The sequence below is a fragment of the Schistocerca americana genome, chromosome 3 (assembly GCF_021461395.2).
Source record: "Schistocerca americana isolate TAMUIC-IGC-003095 chromosome 3, iqSchAmer2.1, whole genome shotgun sequence".
Lineage (NCBI taxonomy): Eukaryota > Metazoa > Arthropoda > Insecta > Orthoptera > Acrididae > Schistocerca > Schistocerca americana.
The window spans coordinates 508898583-508912757 of record NC_060121.1 but is presented as its reverse complement, the minus strand read 5'-3'; the positions used below and the strand labels follow the sequence as shown (position 1 = coordinate 508912757).

Below are 14175 nucleotides of genomic sequence, written 5' to 3'. Positions count from 1 at the left end.
GTGCGCCTAATAGATGTTTGCCCATCATACTCATTACTCGTGGCAGATTAATTTACCAAGTCCCATACGAGTTCGGGCATAGCGTGTGCGTTCGCACAAGAAGGTAGTATCTGTTCCCGAAGCGCTTAAATATATTTAAATTTTGTAACTACTTGTTTAACATTTCGAGGAACAACATAAAATGAAAAAAAGATGGTAGTAGTGGGAATCGAACCAGATTGGACGAAGTGCCAGTCAAGGCACTTGACCACTTTTTGCATTTTATTCGTTATTGTTCGTTGTGTTTGGTTGTAGCGGACGTCACACGACATCCGTTGAAGTTCGTTGTTGATCTCTTAACTCAGTTATTTTATCACAGAGACCAGCCAGTTCTCTGACCGAACACGCTGAGCTACAGTGCCGGCGTCGCTCGGCGACAGAGCTGTTAGGTCAACTGCTGCTCAAAAATCCCTCATACTCTACGCTTTCACAATACATTACACATACATTCGAAGAAAAATGATGACCTGGTGCTGTAAGCAACGTAGCACTCTTGGTGTCGAGGGGGATGACATCACATGTGAGCATGCGCAGTCGAAAACACACAGCTGTGTCCCTTTTCTGAGTTGATCGTAGCGTGTGGGTCACCATCATTACAGCCCTCGACACTGGTTTTTAGTTATCACGGAGAGAGCACTATAAAGCATTTTTTCGTCAGTTTCATTTGCTTACCAACATGCAGCCGAAAAGAAATGGCGTAATTTTAGTGCTACTTCCGGCTCGTTTTCGAATATAAATGTTATAATTTTAGTACGATATTTACAGTGTGCTGTAGCACATAATAAATGGACTCCACTGGGTGCTAGTATCTTCCAGCAGGATAACTGTCCATGTCACAAGGCCAGACTCGTGCTACAGTGGTTTGAGAAGCATGATAGAAACTCACATTCATATCTTCACCACCAAATTCGTCTGATCTGAACCAGATCGAACACATTTAATTCGCTATCGAGCGTCAGCTTCGCGCCCACAAACCGGCGGTCCATAACTTAGGGTATTTGTGTAACCTGTGCACAGACATAAGGAGCCGCATACCTCCAGAAACCAAACAAGGACTTGTAGAATCTGTGCCTTGCAAAATCCGTGTAGTATTGCGTCCCAAAAGTGGATCAAAACGCTGTTAATCAGTTGGTCATAAAGTCTTGGCTCGTGGGAAAAGTACTGAGGCGGGTACTTACAGGAAAAACTAAGGCCAACGAACGACAACCAATTGCTTCGGTGGCAGATATTTGCTTAGTTTGTAAAGGCGACAAATCGGAGCCAACGAAACGATTGGCCTTGGTTGCTGCTCGCTCTGTTGGCGATAAATCAAAGTGTTGTCTGTTGCTTGGCCTTCGGACGGCTGTCGTAATGTGGAAGCCGAGTAAGACGTTCGGCGGTTCCGTAGCGATTTGCTACGCCTGTCGAATGGGTATGTATGTATTGTATTTAAAAATACTGAAGTATGGAATGGAATAAGGATACGGCATTAAAGCTGATAGAGCTTCATCATGAACGATAATGTGTATGGGACTCCAAGGCCTGCAATAATATAAAGAAATAGACAACAATAAGAAAAAGAAATAGGCAAGATTAGACGCTTGGAAGGAAATGACGGAACCGTTAGAAGGAATGTTCAAGGTCAAAAAAGAAATTGTCTTTATAAACATCTTTTCGGCGTAAACAAAAAAAAGAGGAAAATAAAACTGGGCGTTGTGCTGAGTGGTGCCTAAAAGAAGTGACATCTTTGGAAGTTTTAGGACCTACACAATTCAATAACGATTCGAAATTTGTAACGTTCATTCGGGAAAAAATTATGAAACAGCTCATTTCCAATTTTGCTTTAAGGTCAGACATTAATTTTGTTCCACCATACTGCTCCCTGCTAACCTGCCTCCGTGAGCGAGGTCGGTAACGCACGCGTGTGCGGTGGAGCTCGACCCGTAAGCCGGTTCGAATCCTGGTGGTGAAAAACTTTTCACAGCCAATATTTGGAGATCACCAGACTAAGCGCCGATCTGCTAGTTTAAATACCAAATCTCCCCACAGGCTATGTGCGACACTGGGTTTCACCCTCTCCCTTCTCTCGTCGTCGTCGTCGTCGTCGTCGTCGTCGTCGTCATCATATCATCATCATCATAGAAAACACACACACACACACACACACACACACACACACACACACACACACACATGTAGTATTACAAACGTTGTAATGTAGTATGTTAGCCGGCCGCGGTGAACGAGCGGTTCTAGGCGGTTCAGTCCAGAAACGCGCGACTGCTGCGGTCGCAGGTTCGAATCCTGCCCCCGGGCATTTATGTGTGTGATGTCCTTAGGTTAGTTAGGTTTAACTAGTTCTAAGTTGTAGGGGACTGATGACCTCAGATGTTAAGCCCCGTAGTGCCCAGAGTCGTTTGAACCATTGTTTTGTAGTATGTTAAACATTAATAAACAAAAATTACTCCCTAGTTTTTAAAAGAAAAGCCGTCCACCAGCGTTTTTTGATGATCATCTTCTTGCAGTACGCTAAAGTAAATGTTGTACTTGCGACAACTGCTGAATTCTCTTCTTCTGGTGAAATTGTAATAAAAACGCTACTTGATAACAATAACAAATCGGAAACAATATCGGCAAGTTATCAGAGCCAAAGCGATTGCACATCGCCAAAACCCTTATCCCCAGCCGCTTTGTTTGGTGAGAATGAGCGGCCAAACCAACATTTGGCCGAATCCAGTGGCCGTTGTTCGTTGGCCTCGAGTGTATTCGTCTTAGAACCAAGAGGAGACGGCATCAATACGGCTGACCCACGAAGATGATTAGCAGGCAATCGACAGCGAGGTGCCGGTGACATGAAACAGCTGTGGGGTAAGGACCTTTAACAACGCCAGCAGGATGCCAATGGCTTCCCTGAAGCGCGACGGAGGATGAGCGGGGAGGTGTTATGCTCGCACGTGCAGGCGGCTTAATCAGTCCCGCGCGTGGGGGGCGTTAATGAGGAAGGAAAGGTGGCTGAGGAGGGGAGGGGAGGTAGCCAGGAGAGGAGATGGGAGGGGTGGGGAGGAGAGGAAAGAGAGGCGAGGCGCAGACCGCAGGCGCGGCTCATTAACGACGTCTCCGAGCGAGCGCCAAACGCCACGACTCGTTACAGGCGAGGACGCCAAACACACTATTCCTATCTGTGTAATGAGAGCTACAGCAACACGTAATGACAATACTGCAGTGCCAACTTTCTTACGTCACACGACTCAGACAGACGATGGTGAGTGAGTCACCTAGAGATGCACAAACCTAGTATCCGGGTTGCGTAAACTGACAATGTTACATGGACATATACCAAACGTGTAATGGACAGGTAAGCTTCACTATCAGGTAACAAGTGTGAAGACTGTTCCGTCATCGTGGGTCAGCCTTATTCGTGCCGTCTGTTCGTGAATCTTATAATATACTACTGGCCATTAAAATTGCTACACCAAGAAGAAATGCAGATGATAAACAGGTATTCATTGGACAAATATATTATACTAGAACTGACATGTAATTACATTTTCACGCAATTTGGGTGCATAGATCCTGAGAAAACCGTATCCAGAACAACCACCTCTGGTCGTAATAACGGCCTTGATACGTCTGGCCATTGTGTCAAACAGAGCTTGGATGGCGCGTATAGGTACAGCTGGCCATGCAGCTTCAACACGGTTCATCAAGAGTAGTGACTGGCGTATTGTGACGAGCCAGTTGCTCGGCCACCATTGACCAGACGTTCAGTTGGTGAGAGATCTGGAGAATGTGCTGGCCAGGGCAGTAGTCGAACATTTTCTGTATCCAGAAACGCCCGTACAGGACCTGCAACATGCGGTCGTGCATTATCCTGCTGAAATGTAGGGTTTCGCAGGGATCGAATGAAGGGTAGAGCCACGGGTCGTAACACATCTGAAATGTAACGTCCACTGTTCAAAGTGCCGTCAATGCGAACAAGAGGTGACCGAAACGTGTAACCAATGGTACCCCATACCATCACGCCGGGTGATACGCCAGTATGGCGATGACGAATACACGCTTCCATTGTGCGTTCACCGCGATGTCGCCAAACACGGATTCAGAACCTGGATTCATCCGAAAAAATGACGTTTTGCCATTTTAAAGAGTGATACAGACATCCCTCAGGACAGATGATGAGTTAGCGCTCGGTTTATATCGCGCGATCCCTCCACGTCTGGCCGGCCGTTGTAGCCGAACGGTTCTAGGCGCTTCATTCCGGAGCCGAGCAGCTACCATGGTCGCAGGTTTGAATCCTGCCTTGGGCATGGACGGGTGTGATGCCCTTAGGTTGGTTAGGTTTAAGTAGTTCTAAGTCTAGGGGACTGATGACCTCAGATGTTAAATCCCATAGTGCTCAGAGCCACTTTTGAACCTACGTGTCTCTGGCATTGTTAGAGCCCAGCTCTACATTTTGTCTTTTGTTTTTATTGTTTTAAAGTGTTTGAGGAATCTCAATCTCAAATATGTGTTTCGAAACTTGTCTTTTACCTTTTTATCTGGAGAAGAGGCTTTAGTTAATTTGAGATGCCGGTGGCCGTGAGATAGGACGGACTGCGTGCGCTCCTACCTTTGGGGCTTTGCTCAGCGCACAACTTCGGGCGGCACCAAAGTGTCCCATACCCTGGCGACGACGAGGCAAGTTCCCAGTGTGCGTTGACGAGCGGCAAGGGAGAGGAACTTTATTTCGAGCCGCGCCGTGTTGCTCCCGGGCGGCCTTAATATCGGCGGCGATGAAACTGGAGCCTTATTGGTCCGCCGGGCAAACATTTGCGGTGCTGATGGCGCGAGGGCGCGACGTGACCGGCTGGCAGAAGACGCGCATACGGGGCGGCGGGCTGTGCGGTTGTGCGTGGGCGGTGGGCCGCACGTGCTCGCCGTGCGCCGTTAACTCGCAACGGCCCGGGCCTGCGCTCCTCCCTCGGGCTGCGGCCGCGCGCGCTACGGTATCGCACTCCCACGCCTTGCTCAAAAGCTCTTTGATCCAGGCCTGCCTACTCCTCCAGAATAAGCGTGACAGTGGGCCTTAACCATGTCAGTGACAAAATGTTTCTCCAACGTAGCAATGAGATACATTTCAGTGTGGACTCTTGGGGCATAGTAATCAATAATACTGCTCAACTTACTATGTACAGGGTGTTCATAAATTAGTTGTACGGAGGTAACCTTTAATTGTGAAAAACATAGATAGCTTAGAGAAATGTTTGATACAGAACTGAACGCAGTGTATCTTCAAGTTTGATTTACAAATGTTCATTGTGGCTTCCTTTCGTAATAGGACAAATGCCCAGTCTGAATCAGTTTCCTGTCAAATCCTATGAAGCAAGTCTTTAGATATGGTGGTAGCTGCTTGCGTTATCCGTTGCCGTATCTCGTCGACGCATACGGGAAGCGGAGGAACAAACACTCCGTTCTTAATGTAACGCCATGCGCAAAAGTCCATACAGATTAAAGCAGGATATTGTCCCACCCAATCCAAGTCGACACATCCCTACAGAGCTACGCGATATTATGGTGGCGCGCTGTCTTGATGGAAAATAAATTCTGTGCCCACATCCTGTTGTAATTGACGCATTAGATAATATTAAAACACGTCCAGGTATGATACGCCATTTACGGTAGACTCAGCGAAAAGAAAAGAAAAGTAAATATTGTTACAGCTTACAGCGCAATAAACATTTACCTTAGGGGCGTTCCGTACATGTTCGATGACGTGACATGATTTCTGCTCAGCCCACACCCGAATGTTATGCCGATACCTAGTCCTGAATTTTCTCTGAACTGTAGTAGCGGATTTGGATTCATAAAACTGTTAACAACACTGCGCACGCATTGCACCGTTGTACGAGACACCATGATAACCGTTGGAATAACTCATTCGTACGAGCCACCTAATGGGAACGTCGGGAACTAAAAGTGTTAGGCGGGAGTAAAACTTGCTGTATCAAACATTCCTGCAAGTTATTTAACCTTTTCTCAATTAAAGGTTACTGTTGTATAACTCATTTTTAAACACCCTGTATTTCCAAGTCCACCACGAGTTATCAGGTGTTAAATATTGTTCCAACGGATGAAAACCACAAAATATGTCCTGAATAGGTTTGAAAAAAATATGCAGGAAATTGGCAATCTCAGCTTCTGCCCTCCGGAGGAAGACATTTCGCAAAGGACTGGGGCTCAACAACCATCTTCAGACCATGCGTATAAATCGACAACGCAGACCCTTCACTATGAGTCACTTTCACGACTTGAATTAAATGCTCCTCGAAGCACAGGTGACCAGTCTATCCTACATGCTACATTTGTACTCAGCCACTGGTTCGCCTGACACCGCGTTACCAACACTGCCAACAGTTACTGTAGCAGTGTTTGAAACTTGGAGATAGAAGCTAAATAATCTACATCGGAGTCTCCTCCAGATTCTTAACCTGCTGCAGCCTCTTCTGTAACCGCTTTCCAGCAGTTCATTTCTCGATCAGCCAGAACTTACATATGCCATGGAATGACGCTACCTCTACTGCTGTCACGTCGCGTATTTTCAGTAACCATTCTACATGGGCACTGTGAGCGGAAATAATTTATATTATCTCAATGGCTAACTTTTTGTAGATCATTTACGAAACAATAGTACCTACAGTATGTATGGAAGTGTACCTACAGCCATGTATGGAAGTGAAACATGGACGATAAATAGTTTGGACAAGAAGAGAATAGATGCTTTCGAAATGTGGTGCTACAGAAGAATGCTGAAGATTAGATGGGTAGATCACATAACTAAGGAGGAAGTATTGAATAGGATTGGGGAGAAGAGAAGTTTGTGGCACAACTTGACCAGAAGAAGGGATCGGTTGGTAGGACATGTTCTGAGGCATCAAGGGATCACCAATTTAGTATTGGAGGGCAGCGTGGAGGGTAAAAATCGTAGGGGGAGACCAAGAGATGAATACACTAAGCAGATTCAGAAGGATGTAGGTTGCAGTAGGTACTGGGAGATGAAAAAGCTTGCACAGGATAGAGTAGCATGGAGAGCTGCATCAAACCAGTCTCAGGACTGAAGACCACAACAACAACAGTACCTACAGTGTTCAGTGTTCATTAGAAGAAGTATTTCACACCAAATAATCAGTCAAATTCCATGTAACTAGGAGCCGAATTCACAAAAATATATTTGCTTACATGACCGGCACGGAGGAAGACTGGCTCTAAATATGCTTACTCCCATTTTGATTTTATACTTTATAATGTACGAAATGTTACTGTAAACAGAACCTACCGTCGTTTATATCAGAAAAGGCGAATCCACAGGTGACTAATTCTAGCTGAGCGCTAAACCAGTTTTGAAGACTAGCGTCTCAAAGGCCATCGGTAAATATTCATACCACTACCCACTTGTTCGCTGATACCTAGTTGTGGCTGTTACCCTCGGTCCGAAGACTAGTTTGATATAGCTACATTGTGCAAGCCTTTTCATCTCCGAGTAACTACTGCAACCTAGATCCTTTGGAATCTGCTTACTGCATTCATCTCTTAGACTCCCTCTACTATTTTTACTCTCCACACTTCCCTGCAGTAGCAAACTGTCTATGTCTCAGAATGTGTCCCACCAATCGATCCCGTCTTTTAGTCACGTTGTGCCACAATTTTTTTTCCTCCTCAATTCTATTCAGGACCTACTCATTAGTTACGTGATCTACACTTCTAATCTTCAGCATTATTCTGTAGCACTACAGTTCAGAAGCTTCTATGATCTTCTCTAATAACAAATAAGTATCACGTTCTGTACATGTACAATTTCGTTTTGTGAATGTACGACCTGTCTTAGTAACAAGGTGGCAGGTCTTTTGTAAATGGCAGCAAATAAATAATAAATAAATCTCAAACCTGTTTATCGTCCACGTTTCAGTTCCACACGTAGCTACACTGGAGACAAACACCTTCAGGAAAGACTGACACTTAAATGTATGTGCGATGTAAACAAATCTCTCTTCAGAAACGATTTTTTTTTTTTTTTTTTTTTTTTTTTTTTTTTTTTTTTTTTTTTTTGCCGTTGCCGGTTTACATGTTGTATCATCTCTGCTTGAACTGTCACAAATTATTTTGCTGCTCAAATAGCAAAGCTCATCTACTACTTTTAAGTGTCCCGTTTCCTAATTTTAATTCCCTCAGCACCTCCTAAATTAATTCGACTACATTCTATTACCCTTGTTTTGCTTTTGCTGGTGTTCATCTGATACTCTCCTTGCACGATACTGTCCATTCCGTTCAACTGCTCTTCCAAGACCTCTGCTGTCTGTGACAGAATTACAGTGTCGGCGGCAAACCTCGAAGTTTCTATATCTTCTTCCTGAATTTTAATTCCTCCTTCAAATTTTTCTTTGGTTTCCTTTACTACTTGCTCAATGTAAAGATTTAAAATACCATCAGCGAAAGGCTATATTCTCAACCACAGCTCCCCTTTCATGCTCCGCTACTTTTGCAATGCTGTCTGATTTCTGTACAATGTGTATATAACCTTTCGCTTCCTGTATTTTTACCTCTACTAAATTCGTAATTTCAAACAGTGGTTCCCATTCAACGTTATCAAAAGCTTTCTCCAAGTCTCCAAAAACTATAAACGTAGTTTTGTCTTTCTTTAACCTAGCTTCTAAGAGAAGGCGTAGAGTCAGTACTGCCTCACGTGTTCCTACATTTCTCTGAAATCCAAAGTGATGTTTCCCGAGATCGGTTTCTACCACTTTTTGCATTTTTCTTCTGTAAAAAATTCCTGTTAGTATTTTGCAACCACGACTTTTTCAACTAGTGGTTCAGTGGCATTCACACCTGTCAGCGTCTGCTTTCTTTGGAGTTGGAACTATTACTTTCTTCTTGAAGTCTGAAGCCTGCTCCATCTCAGCACTGGTTTGGAAGTGATGTCCCGAGAGGGCGGCTTCCAATGTTGGAAAGGTGAAAGTTCGAGGGGCAAGATCAGGGCTGTAGGCTGGGTGATCCATTCTCCCCCATCCGAAGCGACGAATCTGATCCTGGGTGGTCCTTGCTATGTATGGTTTTGCGTTGTCGTCAGAGAGCACACGACCTTCACTCAGAACCCCCGGTCTCTTTCATCGAATGGCTGAACTGAGCTTGTGGGGATGCCGCAGTAGCGTGCCCTATTGATGGTCCCTTTCTGGAGGAAATAAAGCAGAACCACACCTTGCGCATCCCAGAACATTGTGACGATAGCGTTTGCTATGGAGGGTGACACTTATAATATTTTCCTTACTGGTGAATTGTGATAATTCCACGTCATTGAGGCGGCCTTGGATTCTGGGATAAAGTGGTGCACCCATGTCTCATCGGCTGTGATGGTTCTGAAGAGGAACTCATTTCCTTCTCACGCATACCGAATCGAGTGATCGAGGCCACTCCTGCGATCCGTGGTCAGGTTTCTCGACAACCATCTTGTACACCATGGAGTGATGAGTCTGAACAAAGCCAAACGCAATGTGGACGCCACGTCTGACACCGTTATGCGCCCGTCCGCTAACATTTTTCCTGGACTCTAGCAGTGTTGTTTTTCATTTGTGGATATGGAGAGACGCTCACTTCGACCATCTTCCTCCACAAACTGCCTTCCTTCTCTGAACATGCAACACCAGCGGCCAACCGTTTGACGAGACGTGAGCTTTTACAATACATGGTCTGCACGCCTTCGTGATTGAAAGACACACGAGTCCCACTTACCTATTCGTACCAGACTACAGCACACACTTCCATTGACAACCACGTCCGTCTGCCATTGTGATGTGTACTCGAATAGTCTCGGACACGTCGGTCTGCTGCTGCTCTCTCCTCTTCGGCTCTCTGCGCATACGTGATTCCTCTTCCGCTGACGCACCTTCCGTCGTTGAATCAGCAACGAGTGTCGATACCTACGGCATTTACTCGTATTTGTGTCAACTTGTGTACCATCTTCTCTTTTTAAAAAAATGGCGAAACTTAATTTCGAAACGTTCCTTGTATCAGACCAGCGATTTAATCTGTCCACCAGTAAAAGTTTCCGATTAAATCAGTGGAGCATACGCCGCCTGATGTGCCTTGCGCGCCGCACAACGCCAAGAGTTTGTCGATTCTGGCCGCGACCACTAATGGGATTTTGCGCGATGCCACGGAAGTTTGAGACCCAGACGAAAGGAACGTTACAAAAGTAAATATCCATTCCCGACCTTTAGTTCCTTATCTGAAAATACTCTGTTTAGCATAGTCTATTGTACGTATCATGTTGTCCCTAAATATTTGGAAAACCCTAATAAGATTACTTTCTAATACCGACAAGAGCTTCGCCTTAGTCTGTTCGTTCTGTGTTGCCTAAGAATTCCAATTTTTCATGAGATCGTAAGACGTTAATATACTACCTAAAAATTCCCTAAATTATTTGGCAAAATTAATTAATCGAGACAACGATTGAGGGCTACTAATTTAGTGGTTGCCACCGCTTCGCTCTTGCTGCACAAGAAGACCTCTTTCATCACAGACCCCTGCGTCGCATCGTGGCTTGGGAAATGTCTCATGATAAAAGAAGTTAGTAAATTTCGTGACGGTCGTTTTTCAGTTTGCAGAATGCGGGCGGCGAGAAGTGAAACCAAACTTAACGAGTGCGACATTAGCCAGTCCGAATTTCGCAACGTGCGACCGCGAGATGTTGCGCGAGGCGCGCAGCATTTGGAAAGATGTGCGTTGGCTGCACCCTGCAGGAACGTGGCGGATGACCCGTGTCACCGATTGCAGGAGACGCGTTCGTATCTTCCCATGTGCAAGCTCCCTCACCCTGAAATCTGCTGCTACTGGAATCACGCCCGTCTCCTCAGCCGTGACCGCTCCACTCTGAGTAAGCCAACTCTAATCCTGATGGTGGAAGAAATTTTCATCACAAGTATTAGACCGGCAAGAGGTGGAGAGGTTGTGACTTACAGTTACTGATCACCAGGTTTAGTACCAATGTCCTGGTTGAATAGATCCTCGTAAATGTCGCGTGCATTCCAGCCTTTCTATTTGAGGCCACTGCAGCAGGTTGTGAGTCAGTTTTGCTACTTTTTTTTTTTTATCAAAAACCTCATTTGACATCAAGAGGCCTACTACCACAGAAAATTCTGAGGTGGTCACCAGAGATCGAACCCAGAATCTTCGTGTTGGTAGCCAATGATGCTCATCATCAGATGACGGACGCTTGTGTCCTGGGTTAAATTTTAAACCTTTACACAATGTCCCCTGGAATGATGGCGTATGACACTATTGTTGGTGATCTGTCCATCGTAGGGGGACGTTGAACGCGGTGGTCGCCTTGATGCTGTTAGAGAGGAGTGAGTTGTGTGCCGGACTTGGTTTCCCCTTCTCTCTTTCCTTCATCGGTAGCACAAACATAAAACTGCACAGATCAGAGTAGCCACAAGTGCATTATATAGATACGTACCTGACACAACAGATAAGAGGAATTTCACAGGAAGCCCCTTCCACTAAGATCTTGACAGGACAGCAGTGACAGTCTTTAGCATTTGGCCATCAACGCCAGTTTGTGAGTAAGATATGTGACTTTGACAGCTGGTTGAACTACTGGCAGAGGGAGTAGTTACTCTAAAGAATCAACTGTCTTCTGCATCCTTAGCCAGTCGTTACTGCAAATAGTTTCTTGCCGCTAACCAGTCGGCGCCAAATCAACATCTTTGTTGTAATCTCTTTACGTGTGAAACAAAAAAGGGTAGCTATTAGTAGAAGTACGATCAAACTTCGCGTGGATAACGTAGGCTGATGTTACAATGTTGCACTGAGTACTGCTGGTCAATCGGGGATCCATTCCAGATAGGACTGATAGAGGAATTACAGAAGATCCAAAGAATAGCAGCACACTTTGTTACAGGTTAATCTAGTAAGCGCGAAAGCGTAACGGATGTGCTCAGCCATCTCCAGTGGCAGATGCTGCAAGAGATGCGTGCTGCACCTCAGTGTGGTTTACTATTGAAGTTCCAGGAGTACAGGTTTCTAGAAGAGTGAACCAATATAGTGTTTCCTCCTACATGCAGGAAATCATGAAGGTAAAATTACAGAGATACAGGCTCGCATAGACCATTACTAACAATCATTCTTGGACCATTTGCGACAGGAATGATAAAGGGGGGAAGAGACAGTGGTACACAAAGTACCCCCATCACACACAGTAAGGTGGCTTACAGATTACAGATGTATTTGGGACCACATCATGTGCAAGCATCCATTCACAATTCAATCACTGGCGTTAACAGTGCACATACAAAATCATAATTTCCTGTACTACAGTAAATTCTTAAAATAATAAAACATCTCACACTGACGCGTAGTTTACTTGAGCTCTCCATTACACATGGTCTTACAAATTACAATGAGTTGGTATCACGTATCGGTACCACACCATCGGCGTCATGGCAACGGAAATGCAAGTTTCCTTCTGACACCGATAGTGGTCGCGCTGGATCTAGCGGACTCAGTCGTGCACGTCCGCTTTGCCACACCTCCAGTGGCTCCGTACCTCGAGCGCCCTCTGCCGCCGCAGTATAGCAGGGACGGCGACAGTGGCTCACCCCACTCACACTCGGAGCGACTTCCTTACATGAAGCTATGCAGACGCCGCCTAGTTACAGCTCCATAACTGTTGTTGTTACTACTGTAATACTGGGTTCTGTTTCTTGCCGCATTATCTGTAATGGGTCTTCACACATTTGGAGAAGTAAAAGTTATGTAATTCTTCTGTTTGCCGTAATACTTGTTCACTAATCATTTCTGCTCCTGTCTCACTTTCCTACGATGCCAGTTACTGCACCATTCTGTAGCCTACCTCTGATTATCATTGTGTAGGAAATCGGAGGAAGCTCTACACAACACGGGCTTGTTGGTAAGGTCATATCTGAGCAACACCCATAAAGGTGTATTTATACTGCCCTTAGAAATGACCTGCCGATCTTGTCTAACAAGAATGTCTGTCACATGAATGACAGCTGCAGGTTCTGCAACTTTGCCAGCCATTATTGATCAGCAGCGATTGTGCCAATACATTTCCGGGCATCCAGGTACAGCAAGGGTGAGGGCTCGCACTTCATACTAAGACTGTTTGACTTTCAATCTTGGTTTTGCCTCCGCAATGTCAACATCGAGTCTGAGGATAAAAATATAAGAAACTGAAACACTATGAATGCATGTCATCCCTCCTGTGATGTAATCCAAGAAGGTGGTCTGGGGTGGGGGAAAATGGCCCGAAAATGACTCAGCCTGCACTGTCCTGCTGGAGAGAGTAAGGAAGGAGCGTACTTTATTTATTTTGGAACAATTTACTTAGGGATGGAGTATATTTATCACACTGATACAAAACACATGCTTGGGGTCACACCACACAGCCCACAGACCTGTAAACTGCACCTAAATAACGCTCTGCAGACACGCAAACTCCTCCTAAATTACTGAAATAATTTCAGTACAGACATGCAAACTGCTCCTCCTGCACAGATGTGCAGACACGAAATCAACTCGTAAACTGTCCAAATAGCGCATAGCACAGCCTACAGGCCCACTTACAAAATTATGCAACAGACACGCAATCAACGTGTGCAAGCACCATCTGCCACCCCCTGTCCACTGGACCGCACAGGAGGTTAGTTGCAGTCCCTGCGAAGTGACGTGGCCGTCAGCTGTCAAACCATGCACAGATGCCCACATGCATGAGGTGGCAACATCCCTTTCATACTTGACACCTGAGAAATTCCTCTTGAAATACGTGTTCACCTAGACACCGCTTCTGACGCGACCGCAGTTGCTCCAAGGCGCGCTCACACAGCTCCTATACGCAAGACGTCTCCAGGCAGCACGTGTGTTTACCATTGATGACAGAGTAGCACAGCGTACATTGTTCCTAATGCATCATGAGAGACGCATCTAACTGTACTTTACTGCCCAGCGTGACTGAGGCAACACTGCGCGTAGTTACATACTGTCGCAAGTGTATCTAGCAACTTTCTCAATGTTATACTGAAGCCAAATGGCCATCTAAAATAAGAACCGAGTCGACTTTGTGGAAATTGTATAGTGTCCCGGAAATAGTGAACGCTCCCTTTTGTAGGA

The 14175-nt window shown here is 45.4% G+C and overlaps 1 protein-coding gene across 1 annotated transcript in view; it reads left to right on the top strand.

Moving 5' to 3' along the window:
- Positions 1-14175, top strand: part of LOC124605413 (F-box only protein 32) — a 541318-nt gene that overhangs the window by 201207 nt on the left and 325936 nt on the right. The window lies entirely within an intron of this gene.